This window comes from Balaenoptera ricei, chromosome 9 (genome assembly GCF_028023285.1).
Source record: "Balaenoptera ricei isolate mBalRic1 chromosome 9, mBalRic1.hap2, whole genome shotgun sequence".
NCBI classification, from domain to species: domain Eukaryota; kingdom Metazoa; phylum Chordata; class Mammalia; order Artiodactyla; family Balaenopteridae; genus Balaenoptera; species Balaenoptera ricei.
This window is the reverse complement of record NC_082647.1, coordinates 106,885,733-106,891,221: the sequence shown is the minus strand read 5'-3', so window position 1 is coordinate 106,891,221 and position 5,489 is coordinate 106,885,733. Positions and strand designations below refer to the sequence as shown.

General features: G+C 38.0%; 1 pseudogene; it reads left to right on the top strand.

Annotated features, from left to right (window-relative positions):
- Positions 1 to 509: 509 nt before the first annotated feature.
- Positions 510 to 2,570, top strand: LOC132371318 (large ribosomal subunit protein uL30m-like; annotated as a pseudogene).
- The last annotated feature ends 2,919 nt before the right edge of the window (positions 2,571 to 5,489 follow it).

The following is a 5,489-nucleotide window of genomic DNA, read 5'->3' as shown; positions in this document are numbered from 1 at the left end:
TCTAATTGGTCAGTTGCTGGGTATTGTGTAAGCCCAGAAGGGAACTTTTATTTTGACTCTTTATATTAATGTAAAAATTATGCTTAAGAATACAAGGAAGAATAATTCCAGGGTGTTTCACTATGTGTTGCAATGGTCTTTGTTTCCTTCCAGTATACTTATCTATGAACCCCTCATTTTATTGGCTCCATGGTTATAAATGTTTTCAGGAAGTGCTTTCTGAAACAATAAATACCTCTCTGCTCCATTATCAAAAAATTCCCTGCATTTCATGCCTACATTTTATTTTGGCAACATTCAGGGGAAAAAGAAAGCAGCCTTTGTTGATCAGGCTTTCATACTAAAACCTGAAATTTGGGAATCTGAAAAGTGAGAATAATGATATCGTTCTTTTTATGAATATTTAGAAATGTTTATTTCCAGCTCTCACTATGGTGAAATTTTCTATGAGGATAAAATAATCATAATTTTAAGAAGGAGTAACAACATCTTTGTCCTTATAGTCTACAATGTGCCTTCAACACTTTATCCCATGTACTCACCGTGAAGTGGGCACTCTCAGCCTCATTTTCCAGTGGAGGAAACAGAGTCTTGGAGAGGACAGGTAACTTGTACCAGGCGTTAGGGCCATTAAAAAGGAAAAATGACTCAACTCAAGGCTCTCTCTCTGTCCTCCAATTGAAAGACCATTTTTCGCCTTCAAAACAAAACAAACAAACGAAAATTTTCTTTTCTACCTCTGGGTTCAGATGACAGTTACATTTTGCCCAAGAATATTGAGCAATATCAAATGACTTTTTTTCCCCAAACACTGGAGATGAACCACAAGTTATTATAACAAAACTGGTCATTGCTCTCGCCAAAATATTTCATCAGCTTCTGGCGTCTCCTTATATCTTGATATGCTTATCCAGCATGACTGATGGCTTGGTTCTTAATAAGTAGGCTAGTTAAGCAGAGCAGTTAATGACAGGAGATTTTTCTTTGGCTCCAGGGCTCAGCATGCACAGACAGGACCCTGCATGAATTCCCCCAGCATGTGACGATAAGATGCTTATAGTCTGCCAGCATCAAGCAGCTTCATTAATTAAAAACACATTGCATGTTATCACAAAAGATTGATTTTTCTAGGAAGAATTACCCTTTGGCATTTATGATGAGCATGAAGAAAAACAGATAATAAGACTACAGACATAACTTTCCTTAATTTAGGACAGCAAATATTTAAGATTAAGATTAAGACTTCAGCAAAGAGAGCCTTTAGTTATCATTCTGCAAAGAAACTATTTGGGACAGTTGTTTTTCTTTGTTTAGGCTAGCTCTGAAAGGTAAACATTTACTCAGCCATGCCGGGTATCTGTGATTTAACATGATATAGCCCTAAAGTTTAAAACACACAGTTGAGTACTTCACCCTTCTGTGCTTAAAACAAAACAATGCAAAATAAACAATAAGTGGACTAATAAAAAGTTTACCCAGCTGCCAAACACTGAAAAAGCATCTAGCAAAATCAAGATGTCTCTTTGAAGGAGGTTATTGATATTTTCAGCAGGAAGTACAGTGTTCTGAGGCTGAGTTTTAAAGCAGTATGGTATTAAGATGACCTACCTCATAGCACTAATATAGAACTTAAGAGAACCTGGAATCCAAAGCCACAAGATTTGACTGACTTGGATGTCCAACTCTATGTAACCATTTCCAATGTCCTGCCAAGCAGTTTTGTAGCTCCTGCTTCAATTTCACCCCAGACCTCATTACATTACAAAATTTGCATTTAAACTAGAAGAGTTCCAACTGACAAGGCGCCCTCCTTAGAAAATTGAAGTGATGCTTTTTTACTCCCTGGTGTAAACCATTTCTACTTGAAAACTTCTACTATCTCCTACCCAAATGTTCTCTCCTCCGCACTAAGTATCCTCTATGAAGTCTACTCCCCATCAGGTGGAAAGACATTTAGCAGTCGCCATCTCTAAGAACAGTCACCACACTCATGGCAGGGATTTTGCACTCAATAGTTCAGAGCCCCCCAGGCACACTGTCAATGGTGACAAAAGGTGTGGAGCCTCTTTTTGTACAGATTGGATTTGTCACAGATTGACGAAGTCAAGAATTCCAGACGAAGTTTTTCAGCCTTCACCTGAAGGTCATGAAAAAGACGGTGGGGATCCGCAGCAACCTCATAAACTGCATATTGTTACCAGAATAAGAAGTACAGAAAGACGTCCCTATTGGGAGAAAGATTTAATAAGGATGCTTGGGTTACAAAAAGCACATACTCCTTAAGTTCACAAGAATATCCCTTTGGTGAATGCAAAACTGAAAGTGGTTAAACATTTGATAAGAATCAAGCCCCTGAAGCTGCCACGAGTTCTCCCAATGGAGGAGGACATGTCCAACACGTGCCTCAAGAGCACTGGGGAACTGATGGGGGGGGGGGGTGGCTTCAGAACACTGAGCACCAGGAAGAAAAGAAGTCTTGATGGCCTCGCAGCTTCAGAGTAAAAAGTGCAAGTCATTTCTATGTAAAGATGGTGAGAAAGTGTTCTCATTAAAATATGTTTTAAATTCTAGTCATTAAAAAAGAGATAAAGATGTTTTCCAGATCCCTTCAATATCTGGGGTCTCTTCTTCACATGTGGCAGCTTGCCAGTGACCCAAAATCAAGCACAATAATCCAAGAGCAAGCACAATGAAGCATCACATTCTTAGATATCTACTATGTACTTATATTAAAGCTGTCTTTTGAGTTTAGATGTTTATCCAGAGCTTTCATGGTATTTCCATTTCTGAGATGATGACGTGCTCTGTGCGTTATCTATGTGCCCTTGCTATAAGGCCTCCTATGTTGACCTGCCTTTTATGTCCTGTTGCAGATCCTGGTGGACAAATGTTCAAGCAGCTGCCTTAACTCTATACTTACTGGTTGTATAAGGAAAAGTAATTGTAGGATTTCCTACTTACAAAGTTATGACCCTGAGATGGAGTATTTGCATTAGATACATCAAACACTAGGATCTTTACATTTTTTCCTCCCTTAATGTCTACTTGGATCCAATATAAACACAGTCTGGGCATGATATAATATCAAACCACTATACACGTCTATAGGTTGCTTAAAGACTATCCCAAAGAGGGAAATTCAGGGAAAATTCCAGTATAATTTAATTGTTCATATTGTATTTAAACAAAAGCAGATGGTTATATTTTATTGAATTTTGCTCTATTGAATGACTTGTTTTGGCACAATATAAAGCCAAGTAAGGTTCAGACTGGGGACCAGGGTGAAATGGTGCTCTTTATGTACGTGGCATAGGAAGATCTGAGCATGAAGGTCAACTAGGTGTAGACTAATGTTGGTTCCCTTTTATTTATTAAGTGAAATTGACATGCCTTAGATGACAGGTAAAGCTACACAACTTTTCCCATCTTGGCTCTTGTGACACTTCTCTGCAACTTTCACATTACACTATTACAACTTTCATGTTACAACTTTTACATTATGGCTGTACCTCTAAAATATACCACATGGCCTCACTTTCCAGTCTTTGCTTACACATTTTCCTGTTCTAGAATGCTCTTTCATTGCTGCATGTATGTTAATACTCTCACCATCTTACAGGCTCAGAGTAGGATGCTTAGATCAACCCCTCAGTATATAACCATTGGCCTCACTTTTATGTGGGTGCTATGTTGGACTTCCTTATAATTTCCTTTCTCTTGGTGCATAGCCTAGTACCTGGCTTAGTTGACAAGTTGACTCATCTCTGGGCTTGTGGGATTGATGTGGCCCTGCACTATCGCAGTCCTGCGCGCTGGGCTTGGTAATAAGAGAAAGAGAGTTAGACGCTATAGTTATTGTAGAGAATACCAAGTTGAGTTCAAATGCAAATTGTTTCCCCTCACTGATTTTCACTTCAATGGCACTTTACAAAAACTAATTTTGATACATGTTTCCTCTTTTCTATTAGTCCTTCAAAGTCAACTTTGTGTTTTCTAAACTAAGAAAATCTTTCTGATTGGAATCACAATCTCTGATATACCATTTTCCATGTACTACTGCCTGGGACCACCTCAGGGAATCTTGACAGCTTGTAACTAATTTGTATCTCAGTTTCCTCATCTGCAAAATAGGAACAACAATAGTACCAAGCTCATATGTTTGTTATCTGAGCTAAATGAATTACTACTTCTAAGTGCAAAAACTCTATGTAATATGCATTATATAAATGTCAGTTAAAGAAATTCCTTTTTTTCTTGTGGGTAGGGAAAGATTTTCATGAGTTTTAGATGTTTCTTATCCTTATTTGAGCAATCCCAAGCTTATTTCCCCACATATAAATCCTAGTTATCCTTCAAGGAAAAGAGGGAACATTGGAGTGGTAGAACAGTAAAAACAAAAAAAATTCATATTGTAATCAATTCGACTCCATAAATAACCAAACTTATGCCCCTGCACCAGTTACCCACTGAATTTTCAACTTCATATCATTAATATGTAGATAGAATTATCTACTTCCTATGTTTTTTGGAAAAATTAAATAATCACAACTTATCATCTGGGCCTTTATTAATCCAAACTACATTTATTGAAAGCCTAATATGTAAGAGTACTATTTTAAATATGGGGTCTCAAGACTAAATGCTATAGTCAATGATCCTCCTCTTGCAGAAGTTATTTTCTAGTGAGGGAAGATCAATGATAAACAGTAGTAAACAAAGCAACCACCAAACAAATGAAATGGAACATTGGAATGTAGGGGAAGAGTTTAACATAGGATGGTCAGAGACGGCTTTTCTGAGGAGGAGACATCTAAGCAGAGACCGGAACCTCTGGAAACAGGCAGGTCTGGTGATGATTTGGGGAAGAACATGTCAGGGAAGAACAGCAAGTGCAAAGACTCTTGGCTCAGTAGAGGCCAACCAAAAGGCAGCTGACTTAGCTTACGAGCTGGAGAGCTGATTAAGGAAACGTGGGTGGAGGCTGAGACAGCTGCTGAAGGGAGTCCCACCCACTTTGTCAAAGCCGTTAGATTTTATTCTATGTATAATGGAAAGGTTTAAATAGGTACAATTTACATTTTTAAGAGGGGGTATGACATCCATGTATAGAATAGAATGTAGGAGGGCAATAGGAGAATCAGGGAGACTAGCAATGAGGACATACTGCAATTGTCCAGGTGAGAGATGAGAAATAGTGAGGTAGAAGTACTCTAAAAAGGCAAATTAGGCATAATTTGCATAATTAGACATAACACAAAAATGTGTCGTGGATTGAATGGTTCAGAGACAGAGTGGTGCAAAGTGTAACTCCAAAGTTTTGTCCTGAGCAAATGGGGACATGCTGATGAAATGAATAATACAGACATACCTCTGAGATATTTTGGATTCAGTTCCAGACCATTGCAATAAAGCTAATATAGCAATAAAACTAGTCACATGAATTTTTGGTTTTCTAGTACATTTAAAAGTTGTGTTTACACTATAGTCTA